The sequence below is a fragment of the Lygodium microphyllum genome, chromosome 1 (assembly GCF_053477565.2).
Source record: "Lygodium microphyllum isolate KBCC chromosome 1, Lygodium_microphyllum_v1.1.10, whole genome shotgun sequence".
In the NCBI taxonomy this organism is placed as follows: Eukaryota; Viridiplantae; Streptophyta; class Polypodiopsida; order Schizaeales; family Lygodiaceae; genus Lygodium; species Lygodium microphyllum.
In genome coordinates this window covers 49,936,668-49,950,040 of record NC_141135.1, presented here as the reverse complement: position 1 = coordinate 49,950,040, position 13,373 = coordinate 49,936,668, and the positions used below count along the sequence as shown (strand labels likewise).

The 13,373-nt window shown below is 38.9% G+C and overlaps 1 pseudogene; it reads right to left on the bottom strand.

Annotated features, from left to right (window-relative positions):
- Positions 1–5,085: 5,085 nt before the first annotated feature.
- LOC148041093 (chaperone protein dnaJ 10 pseudogene) lies at positions 5,086–5,749 on the bottom strand (annotated as a pseudogene).
- Between the last annotated feature and the right edge of the window lie 7,624 nt (positions 5,750–13,373).

Genomic DNA, 13,373 nt, shown 5'->3' with positions numbered 1-13,373 from the left:
AAATTGAGTTCTAAATGCAGTTTTGAAAATGTCAGATGTGTTAGGTCGTACTTAATGGTATCCAGATTTAAGATCTATTTTGCTAAATATTACAGCCCCTTATAGTTTATCCATGAGGTCATCTACCCTAGGGATCGGATATCGATTCTTGATAGTGATCTTATTTAGGGCATGATAATCAATGCACATCCTATAGGTGTTGTTTTTCTTTTTAACTAATAGGACAGGTGCACCAAATGGAGAACTACTGCTGGGCCTAATGAGTCCTCGGGTTAACAATTCTTCAACTCGAGTTTGAATTTCTTTCTGTTCAATTTGATTATGTCGATAAGGTGCTTTACATGGTGGTTGAGAACCTGGAATCAAGTCTATTTTATGATCTTCAGGATGTGTGGGTAGTAAACTAGGTGGTTAGTTAGCAGCAAAACAGTCTTTAAATTGTGAAAGAAATTGTGCATGCCTAGGATGCATCTTATTTTCCTTAACTTCAATTTCATTCACCCAGATTAAGTAGGATTTGCTACCTTTTCTTAACACATGTTTAGCATGTGTATGACTAAGCAATGGAAAATTATCAAAAGTGTGCATACCATGCAATGTGATTTGTTTTCCATTAGAATAAATCTTCATTGAATGCATGGAATAATCTATATCGGGATTATACTGATGACGCCAAGGCATTCCTAAGATAATGTCACTAGATTGCAGAGGCACAACTAAGAAATTTCTACATTCAATATAATCACCAATTTTAATTTCTAAGTCATGTATTTCTTGTGTTCCATTATATCTAGTGCCTAAGAAGGTAGTCTTGATGCGTTAATGAGTGGAAACAATATGTAAATTTAATTCTTTGACCAATTTTGCAGAAATAAAATCGTGTGTGCTCCCATCATCATGTAAAATAGTCTTTTCTTTACCATGCACAAGACATTTCATCGTTAATAAAGAATGGGGATTTGGTATACTTGGTAAAGTATCTGAAGTAGTGCCGTTATTGTCATCATCTTCCATGAAATCAGGCATTTCTTCATGGTCTTCATCTTCAGTCACTTCCAAATAGTTGATGTGAATAGTTGGCTTTTTGGATTGATAATTTACCGCTAGATGTCTAGGTTGATGGCATTTATAACAGACTATGGATTTGGCTTTAGAAAAATTATTGGTAATAGCAGGAAGTTTAGGAATGTTGGGATTTTGCTAAAGAGATGACTTAGGATTTGGATTTGTGTTTGATGGTAAAGAAGGGGGTCGTGCCCAAGATTTATAGAATGAAGATGGAACAAAGTGATTTTGGTTAAATCTTCGAAAGTTAGAATTGAATTGCTTGGTACCGAAATTATCATTGTTTGAGAATTATTGTGGTCACTTCTCTCATCCTCGAATTTTGTCTTTAGCATCATGGGCCAAGGAAATCACATCCTCAAGAGTCATTGACTTGAACATGTTCACTTCCGCATAGAAGTGACCAAGCAAACTAGACATAAACTTGCTCTTATGGGTCACCTCAGGTACATCTTCGAGCATTCAAAGTTGCAATAAAGTATTCCAAAAACACTCGCTATATTGTGAAATAGGCTTGCGATCTCTTTGTTGCAGAAGATCCCATTGTTTGATGGCTTTTTCGTGGAATTGGGGTGGAAGAAAATTCTGCAAAAAATTCTTTGGAAAGTCTCCCAAGTAGTAGGACAATCAATGCTTTTGCGGGCAACAGTCCACCATAGGGACACTCTGTCCACTAAATGATCAGTGACACACTTAATTTTGTCTTTTTTGACATACTGTTCTTGATGGAAATAATAATCAAATTGACCGATAAAAGCAAGTACAATCTTTCCATCGCGAACCCATTGAAAGTACGAAATTTAAAATTTCTTTTACTTATCTTGGCTTCTTTCCGAATAGATTGTGCTTCAAGTATCACATCGATCGTATGTCGTATAATATCTTCAGGTTGCAGCCCATCTTGATCAGCTATAGATCATTGAAGATTGGCCAATTGAGCTTGCAAAGTTTGATGTGCTCTTTATTCCTCTTGAAGTTGCATCATAATTAGAACCAGTTTTTGTTCCATTGTTGGTTCCGGTAAATCACATTCGGCCATAAAATCTTCCATATTTTGATTGATCATCTTGTAAAATTTCAAATAACCTCACACACTCGAAATCCTATTAGCGGGATGAGCATAGCTCAAGGTTGGGTTTACAAGGCTTGCTTTTCTTAAAAGTGGCTTTTTAGCAATCTTTCTTCTCCATGGTTATGGAAATTAATGTGGGCCTTCTTCTAAGCAGATTCGTCTTCCATATAATCTAAGGGTGATTCTTTGATTGCAGGAATTCGTCTTTGTCACAATGCAGGTGTGAACAGGGGCTAGCAGAGAGGTTAAAAACCGGCTCGGGAGTTATTATGTGTGAAATCCTGTTATGGGAGAGATTGGAGCTTTGGAGAGTTTAAGCTTAAAAGCTTAAAAGGTTTTAAGCTTGATCTTTTAAAGCTTTAATCAAAACGTTTTTGTTGCCTGAATCAAAATGACTAGGACGAGAGGACATCAGTGCTGAAATCGGCACCGTTCAGCACATCGTGCCACTGCCGTTCGACTGAATTTAAAAACTTAAGTTTTTTAATCTTAAACAATAAGCTTGTTAAGATTTAGTAATTATAATTGGCACTCTGTTTGTCTAAGAAGAATAAGACTTAGCAAAGGAACTTCCCAGGTGGTCCTCCGCTCCAGAGAGTGGTCCCTCACGATCCGATAGCGTAGCAGGGGGTTCTTCACCACTAGGAATGCGTTGGTATTGACGGATTGTCACGAGACTGACTGTAGAGCTTGATCATTCCAGGAGCTTCGCCTTCGCACGAGATGGTAAGCAATTGGAAGCCCTTGATCTCAGCTTCACTCTGATACCATTGGTGCGCAAATCGGATGTCGTATGCATACGTAGCGAGCGTTGGAAGGTCCCCAAGAACAAAGAACTCTACTTTTTGCTCAAAATCCAAGAGAATAGACTTGCACAACATGAAGCAAGAAGACCAATTGGGTACAATCTCTCCCCATGCCTTGTGTGAGCGCTCCACAAAGCATGTATTTAATATTTTATTCATCTCCAAGCTAAAAAATAGCCCAAATTTACAATTAGAATGCTTTAGGTTTTGTGTTTGCTTTTGTCCAAATAAAGAATAAAGCGGTTGGGTGCCCTAAGAGTCGGGCTGTGGCCAAATACAATAACCAATAATGAATATTTAAATCATGTGTCAATGCGCATACAAAATAATAAATATATGTCAAGCGCTTCAATAAATGAGTGCGTCAAAATAAATATTGGCGCCACGTTTAAGACGTTGTCGAAGGGTTTTCGAAAGCAAAGTCGCGACCACAGAGGACCTTGAATAATTTCAAGATAGAAGATTCAGCATGTGAATAAGCAAGACGTGAAAATGATACCAAATAGTATTTATATTACTGCCATGAAGTTTGCAAAATACAAGATGACTTCTAATCTGATCAGTCCACTGATTTTAGGCCTCTCAATTTAATTCTGCTGCATTTGTAGATCCTTGACCTCAAACACTATGTGCAAAAATTTAGAATTCAAGTATACAACACTATCGTGATCTTCTTGGATTCAGATGTCGAGAATGTGTGGGAAACTGCTATCAATGAGTTTACAATCAAGAGGCATGAACTATAATATAGTCTCTTTACTAATTTCTCGAACTGTGGTCCATCCTGTGTGGAAACTGTATCTATTCATCAAGAGCTCTTCAACCTGTTTCACAGTTTTTCCCTTCCATTGCTCCAAGAAAGAGCTAAGGTTTTCACAGAGATCTAAAAACTCTGTTTTTACTTCTTTCAGCACACTAATGCTACTGAATTATAGATCAATGTCATTCAGATGCACTCGTAAGAAGTTGTTTAATACAATAATCTCTGAAAACAGTTTGCACCCAAAGGAACTGTCCCCTTTTTGACAAGAGAATCTTGTGTGCTCAACTATCTCATCACATTGTAAGTCAGTTATCAACCGATGTGCGATGAAAATTGCTGTCCTGTTCTGTGTAAGCGATTTGAAAGTTGAGAGAATTTCTGCCTCAGTAGTGCTACCTAATGCACTACTTGCCTCATCACAGAACATTAATGGAGAGCCTTTCAGAAAAGCTCTTGCTAGTGCCACACGTTGCTTTTCTCCACCACTCAACTTCAAATCCCGCTCTCCTACTTGTGTCTGATACCCCTTGAGGAAAACTCATAATAATGTTGTGTATTGATGCAAGCCTTGCGGCATCATAAAACTTCTTCTTTTCTGGCTGACAGTCGCTTATTCACTTTCAATCGTTTGCTGATTCTGTTCAACGTATCCCTGTAGCATCGCATTCCACAACATAATATTTTGATTTCATGGGCTCTCCAACACCTTGATTCCACCACCATCGAAATCCAAATTCAAATTACCAAGACGACCAGTCAAAGTCGCTAGAGTTACATGTAAAGATGAAGGGCGGGGCTGCTGAGAACTAATCCCACTGCCTCCGTCTGGGCATGTGGCTCCTGAGCAGTATTCATACCAGTCGGTGGCTGATAATCAATCTCAATCCAATCTGACGGAACTGTTTGGTCTTCCGCAACCAGAGAAGCATCTTCGTTTAGATTAGTAGGGAAGAACGGGTACGTGCGTGACGAGGATGAAGTGCATAGTGTTGAGATAATCACCAGTCTGTTGTTCCGGTCCATTGCTGTCTTATGCCTTCTTTCCACATTTGACAGTCATGGATGCAGCTCATCCTGTCCGCATTTCCCCTAAAAAAAATACTTTTTTTATGACGGAGAGAGAGCTTGCCTCGAATCATCCAACGATGCTTGTCATAACTTCTGGCTGAAGCTCTCGAAGCTGAAGTGCCCCTCTTGGTGTGGCAAAGGAATCAAATTCAGATGAATCATCATTCACCTCCTCTGCACACTTGATTGCCTCCTCCCCTCAAAGCTCCTCCCTTTCGACTGAAAAAAAACATTCCCCTCCCTCTCCGTTGAATTCGCGTTGCTTTTTCCTACACAGTCGATCCCCTTCATCGTCAAAATTAGCTCTTGAATCAGCTAATTAGCCTCCCCATTCCGAGATTCCCTGCGCCCCATTCAGCGAAAAAAGGAACACCCATGAGAAATATATTTTTCCCAAGCTCTTTTGCCGCTTGTCGCTTGTAGATATAACCTATTGTGTGCAGCATAGGCTTTCCAAAAGCTGCTTCTGAAAGACGATGAGCCTCTTCTTTTGCCCATTCTATAAATGCTAGTCTATTATTTACGAACAATTCTAACTTCTTCTCCAAAATTTCCACAAGTTTCATTTCCCTCTCTTTTTGTACCTCCTTCATCTTCTCTTGAGCTCTGACTCGATCATCTGTTCCTAAATCTAGAGATGCCATAGTTGCCATTGCCAGCTGGCCAATGTACTCCTCAAAGAGTTCGCTGCCAAACAGCATTCCAAACACAGCTGTAGGGTCCAACATGCTTTCCTTGGAAAGAGAAGATTTTCCATATCTGTCATAAGTTTCTCTTTGTTGAGGATCACTCAATACTTGATATGCCTCTCCTAACAACTGAAAATTCGAAGCAGCTTGAGGATCATTTGGATTTTTGTCCGGATGCACCCTTCTTGCCTTGTCGTAGTAAGCCTTCTTGATGGCAGGAGGGTTCGCATCAGGGCTTACGCCTAGGATATCATAGAACTCGGTCTTCTTCACCATATCCCCACTCGCAGACCAGAAAGGGCCACTGACACCATACTCCCATGCAACATTAGAGCTTTGCAAAATAGTAGCTGCCCAAGTCCACTGTGATACAATGACACTCGCAATCAAGCCTGTCTTGATGCTCCTACCAGCTGTATTGAACCATTCTGAGGTGTACTGAACATCAAGCAAGCTCCCACATTTGGCATACATATCCACCAATGTACTTCAATTTGCATCTCTTGGAAATAATTTAGTACTTCCTCACAAAGCCCATAATTGGCATATCTTGAAATAAGTGTAGCCCATGAGATTGCATCTCGAGTTACCAATCTATCAAAAACTCCATGTTCTTCTACGTCACATTTAGCATACATGTCAACCAGAGCATTGTTGATTAATTCCTCTTGCTCCAAACCCTCTTTACTATATTTTCTGCATAGAATGAAAGAGCAAACATAACGACTAAGTATGTACAAAGTATCAAATCACACACAAAACTTTTGGGTGGTTTTCACACCTCGAATGCGCAGCAATACGACAACGCCCATCCATATAAAATGATAATTTCTTCTAAATAACTTGAATACACGCTATTGTCCAATGCTTCCCACAACCACTCTCGCCTGCTCTACACATCAATTGAAGCATTCACAATTGTTAGAAAATAATAAAATTAAACTGACAAAAGTGAATACCTAGTAGTCTTCAGCTACAAAATAAATAAATAGGTTGGAACTCTACCCTAACCTTAATTTAATATGAGTGCGCACTCTAAGCTCATAAACATCCATGAATTTAAATATGTATTCTGCTGAATCACCGGCTATGGAATCACCCACTTGCACATTAAATTAATGTGACGCCCGAAAAGGACAGGCATCCCCATCAACTTTTCACACAAGGAATCTACCTTGTGTACGAGCCCCAAAAAATAAATATAATTTTACGAAATCCACCGCAAAACCTCACAGAATCCATTGTGGAATATGCCTCCTGGCATCAGTCCCAAGAATGTTGGTAGACTTGTCTCCCTAATTTTTGCACCACACTCCCCTCCCCTAACACTAACTAGATTCTCAAGTGTGAGACAACACTCAAAACCTTCTTGGGGTTTGACTCATCTCCCAATTACACTCACACAAGCACAAAAGTCACAACGTAGTCGGATAGACACCCCCTTAGGTAGTGCACAAACCCTTCTCTATGGTGAGAACATAGTTTGAAGAGAAGCTCATCTAAACCAATAATATCAGTGGCCAACATCATCTTGCTCCTTCCCTCTTATATCTAAATAGTAAGCCTATTCTCGAAGACTAATCTAAAGCTAATTCCATTCCCACCATGCACTAGCCTAAAACAAAAGAATACTATTGGTTACTATCTACACCTCAAAATCAGAACCACCTATACATGGATCCCATCAGACCTTAGAGTGCCATGGGACCTATACAACTCTTGAAGGGGGTAATATTAACCCCATCTATATGTTGAGATATGTAAGCTCAGTTTACTATTACTTGCCGACTCTATCCACCCAATAGTAGATTAGTTGGATGACATGTGTGTGTAATAAAGTCAGTCAGACTTAGCCCGTACAGTTAGAGGACATCTCTTTACACTACTTGACTTAGGTTGTAGTATGCTGTACTTTAGGTTACTTAGTTAGAAAAAGCATGATGAATAATGAAGAGGAAGAACATTGAGAGTTGTTTGCTCTATGTTGCCCCTATGTCTCTCCCATCTTTCTAACATGATATCAGAACCATGAACCTCCATGAATCCGTGAAACTTGAGAAGCATGGGAGCTTGGCATCGGCATTGTGGGAGCTAGAACCTAAAGTTAGGAGCTGGAATGAAGAGATTTGAAGTGGTCTACAAGAGAAAAGAGAGATGTCCTGAAATATCCTATAGTAATGGCAGCCATAGCTTTGTTCATTGGTATGTATCTTGTGCTTGAGGTGCCTACATCTTGTTGAGGATTTCTAGGGGGATTTCTTTCCATATAAATGAGCTCATGTTGATGAGAATTGAAATTAGAAAGGGTAGCAGGTCAAAAAACGTGAACATAATAAAGTTGTTTGGTTTTGGACTGCCACACTTTGGGAGAATGCAACCATGTTTGACTTGAGTTTTCATAAACTATATGCTTGAAGTCATTTTGCTTATAGAGCTTAGTTAGAAGCTATACCAAGAAAGCATAATTTACACCCTTGAGAAAAGTAGTAACAGCCCCTCATTTTCAGCTTGGACATCACCTGGCACAAAAAAAATTGCGCCTGATCTTTGGTGTTAAATTTTGGAAGTATTCAGCCCTAAAATGCTTCTGTTGGGCATAGACAAGTACATGATATGTTTGACAATGTATATGACTTAGAATTTGTACATTTGGCATGATTAAAATGGGCTTAGAGTTTAGCTTTATAGATTTGAAATTGCAGGCTGAAATCTATCATTAAATATGATAGATATGAGAGATTACACTTGAAGTTTTGGAGCATCTTGACGACTATTTTGGTACCCATCGCAAATGCTTGGATGTTAGTCCGTGAATGTAAGATGGTTTTCAGATATAAATGAGCATTAAATGCTTTGATCTTGATTGAAATATTGCTTGCTATAATAGTAGATTGGCTGTAAATAGCCATTGGGAGCTACTTTCATACAATGCAAGCATTGATGCTTATTTGATCATGTATTCAATCATTGATGTAATGGGACATATCTATGATGTCTTGAGGATGTTTTGGGCTAAGAATACCTCAATTTGCATAGGAAATTGACTACTGGTCATTACAGAGTGCTTGTTTGTCTACTGTTACATAGCTTGGTTGCATATAAGATATGCAAGAGATGAAGTCTACATAAACATGCTATCATATCTAGATATTTTACCATTTCCATAGAATATTTTGAGATGATTTGAGCTTGATTTATGCTCATTTGACTGTGTTTTTCACCATTCATTACTCACGACCTATTTTTGAAACTGTAGGAAAAATGTCCTGAAACTGTAGGAAAACTGTTCCTGAAACTGCAGGAAAAATGTATTGGAACTATAGGGAGTCTAATATTGAATTTTTGGGAGTTTGATCTTGAACTACTGGGAGTCACACATTTACAGGTTGTGTACTGTATTGAATACATAGAGTTGTAGAGATGGCAAATGCTAAAAGAATTGATAACATAACTTAAATAGTGGGTGAAAAATTAGACAACAACAACTATGCTATTTGGAAGTTCAAGATGGAGAATTTTCTCATTGGCAAGGGCTATTTGGCCTTTGTTACAAGTGCAGAGGTTGAGCCCAAACTCCTTGATAGGAATGCAACTCCTGATTTTTGAGATATTTACAATCACACCTACTTTAGTCCATTTGTAAAGAGCAGTGAGGGCTCAGGACTAGAATCCCATATGCATAGTAGGAGAAAGTACCACCGCACTCAAATCCTATAAAGCATTGTACTTGCACTCTTTTCTTTCCAATAAAATGTCATGTCACTGTCAATACATAAGATTTTGTTTATGAGTCCAAGTCTCAATCTTGGAACCTAATTCACTTGTGTGACAATTTGTCTTTGTCAAGGTCAATGTCTTCATGAGTTTTTTTTCCCTCTTTCAACCTCCATAGCTTCCGCATCTGCCATGCTTTAGATCCCACGTATTTTAACACGGTATTAGAGCACAACTGAGCGTGGATTAGATCATTTTAGTAGCTTTTCACCTCTGGTCCATCTATACCCAGCTCAGTAGCCTATGAACTCACTTTCCATCTCCGCCTTTAAGCTTGCCCCCGTGGCTGCCATAGCCAGCAGCACCTTGTCAGATTGAAGCTCTTGTATCTCACTCTACAAGCCAAATCTTACCAAGCTTCCTTTTGGAGAACTGTTCCTATGTTATTGATGCTTCTCTATATCATCTCAGAACTTGACATTGCCCCATCCACTACTCAGCATTGTCAATTTTCTCAAGTTCTGTTCTGTGGCCTCCATATCCAGGCAGTACTTAGGCATCTTGGACCTTATGGATCTCACACTACAGGCCACCATTGATCATGATGTCTTTTAGGGAAATCTTTCTCAACATCAAACGCTCCATCCTATCACAAAAAATGTCAAGATTGATGAGACCAGTATTGAAGAAAACATAGAGAATTGATGAAAAATGCGCTTGCTGATGTCGTTCGCCCTACGTGCTTAAATCTAGCATCAATCATGACCATCATCATGGGGCTTTGGTAGAGCTTGAAGGGATCTTCATTTCCATAAAAAGAGTTTTCAAAATGATCAAGTGTAGCTCTTGCAATGTCAGAAAAACCAAGCTGCCCTCAAAAACCCTAACTGTGACTCCATAGCCAAACTTCACCAAGCTAGAAAATATCATCATTTTCTCTCTTCTGCCACTTGGAACAACCCATTGTGAGTCAGATTTGAAGGTCCCAGCACCAAATCAAGAAGGGGAAGATTTGGATTTGAAAGAACTTGAAGGATTTTGCAGATTTGGAAGACTCAAGGAAGAAACATAATGTCCATTGACACTCATTTAGTGCTCTTAGCACTTGTGTCTTTTGACACATCTCAACAACCAACTCTTCTGCTCCTTAAATCTGATAATTCTGAAACTGATTCATTGCTATTCCCACAAGTCTAACATGGGCAAAGATTCTCCAACTGCCCGTTTCAAAGGAGTCGGGTTTCATACCTGGCAGACCCGCATCAAACTCATCTTGATGAAGAAAGGCCTTTGAACACCATATCGAGGAATATGGGAATTTCGCATAAGTTTGGGACACGTGGTCAAATCTTTAGATTTGTCATAACTTGAACACTATAACTCCAAATTGAGTGCTTTGTAGCTCAATAGATTCCATTTTTCAAGTGCTTTCCAATGATAGGTCACATCATATGGTTTTGAGAAACTTATGGGCATGTTATTCGGGTGCCACCTTTTTAGTATTCAAAAAATGGGAATTGGGAGATTCCCAAACTCACTAATATTGTGTTTTTGGGCCATTACCACCGGAAAAGAAAAGAAGCCTCATGATGTGGACCTAACTGTCACTTGGCAAAAGAACGATGATAAGGCTCAGGCCATTATCAAACTGGAACTAGATGACGGCTATATCCACCATGTGGATAACTGTGAGACTTCACAGGATACATGGAAGAGACTTGACACCTTATTTGGTGCACAGTCTAAATCATCAAAGTATAGTCTCTTGATTGAATTTTTCAGGCTTGAAATGAAATCTAGCACATCACTTGCCACACATCTAAATTACATGAACGGACTTCTAACCCAAGTTGTAGAAATCAACATTAAAATGGAAGAAGATGTTTGCATCGATGTTCTACTTAAGAGTTTTCCTCCTGAATATAATAATGTATCAGCAACTTTAATCGACATGCAAAACCCTGAACTTGTTGATATCCAGGCATCACAAACTAAGGAAGAACTAAGCACCTCTAGAGATGAACATGCATTATATGTTGGCAATAGGTACAAAGGCAAGAAGGATCAGCTCTTTTGTGACTTTTGCAAAAGGACCGGACACATCGAGAAGTTCTATCACCATGCTAGAAAGAGGTCCCAAAAGGCCTATCTAGTTGTAGTCAAAGAAGAAGAAAAAAATGAAGCAAAGGAAGAAGAAGAAGAAGACCACCAGAAGAAGGACAAACCTCATCAGTCCTTCTATTCAGATAGAATTTTTTAGCTTTGTATTTCCTAGCCCTAATGCCTGGGACATAAACTTGTAAACTCCTCATGTAGCCTTGTACTACAGCCTCTATAAACTTTGTGAGGCCCCTGTCATAGCCTCTGGATGTCCACCATGTTTATGGTACCCACACTTAGCCTTTTCTGCGACAGTCTCTCGTTTTTTTCCATGTTTATGGTGTGCCCACACTTTGTAGGTGTTGCTTTCACTAAAGCCTCTACACACTTTGTACTTCTGGTTGTGATTGAGGAGGGGTGTTGAGATATTTACAATCACACCTACTTTAGTCCCTTTGTAAGGAGCAGTGAGGGCTCAAGAGGACTAGAATCCCATATGCACAGTAGGAGAAAGTACCACCACTCAATTCCTATAAAGCATTGTACTTGCACTCTTTTTCTAATGCAATGATAGTACTCTTTTCTTTCCAATAAAGTGTCACATCACTGTCAATACACAAGATTGTGTTTATGAGTCCAAGTCTCAATCTTGGAACCTAATTCACTTATGTCACAACTTGTCTTTGCTAGGGTCAATGTCTTCATGAGTTTCTTTTTCCTCTTTCAATCTCCATAGCTTCCGCATCTACCATTCTCTAGATCCTGCGTATTTTAACACTGATTAGCTTAGGACACATTGAGCATGGACTAAGAGAGCTCGTGGGGTACTACATTGGCTAACCCTATGTATTTTTTATGCTATGGTTATGCAAATAATAAATTGTAGCTCACTAAGGATGCATGGGATATTATGATGAGATACTATGGTACTATCACTAGTGCCAGAAAAATACAGCTAAAAGTAGAAGTTTAACACAATGGACAGGAAAGGTAAGTCCATTCAAAACTATGTAACTGAGATAAAAACTATTATGGATTAGCTAGTATCCATTAGGACTGATGTAGATGATGAGGATTTTGTGGTTGTGACCTTGAATGGTTTAGGGCCTAAACACAAGTCCCTCAATACATCAATTTCAGTCAAGGTTGAAATGCTTGACTTTAATGAACTTGTATCCTTGCTTATCCATGAAGAAGTGAAATTGGGTTTGGCTATGAGCTTGAGTAGCTCTAAAAGGAAAGATGCATGGTGGCAGGGGAACTCAGGAGCAATATCATGCATCTCAACATGGACAAGGTTAGTAGGGATTTGCTGGTAGAGGTGGTGGATACTCTCGTGTGAGGAGGAGATCTCAGTCTAGGGACAGAGGATCTTGGCATACTTAGTCTAGTCATGAAAATACAAACAAGGACAAAGATTGACATTACTGTGGGGCAAGCATGGCCACATTACAAGATGCATAGAATGTGTATTTGGGACATATATGCTCAGCATGTTAGTTTGGAAAACAAGCCAAGTTTCCATTTTCCAAGAATACATAGAATAACAGTAGGCCTCTACAGCTTATGCACTCAAATGTCTAAGGACCTGTGCATAATGTATCACTTGATGGGTCTTGATACTATGTGACATTTGTGGATGACTATAGCAAGTACACGTGGATATACATCTTAAAGCATAAAGATGAGGTGTTGGAAAACTTTATGGATTTTAAAGCTCATGTTAAAAAAGAGCTTAATTATTATATCTCATGCTTATGATCTAATGGTGGTGGAGAGTATGTCTCAAAGGATTTTGACAGATACTTAGCAAAGCATGGGATATCGGGTAAGTTACTCATGAATATATGTGTGTATCACATGGGTTTAAAAATAAGGTAAATTTAAAATACCATTTTATACATTTTTTATATATAGAAAGGTATAATATAAAAGGTTTATTTATAGATTGAATAGAAAAGGGTTATATTTTATTCAAAAAAAGTTCATAGATAAGGATATTTATAAATAGGCTTTGAACACATGTGATGTAGAGGATATACATATAGGCATGGGATGAGGAGGCAATGGACTTGTAGCTATACTCCAGAGCAGAA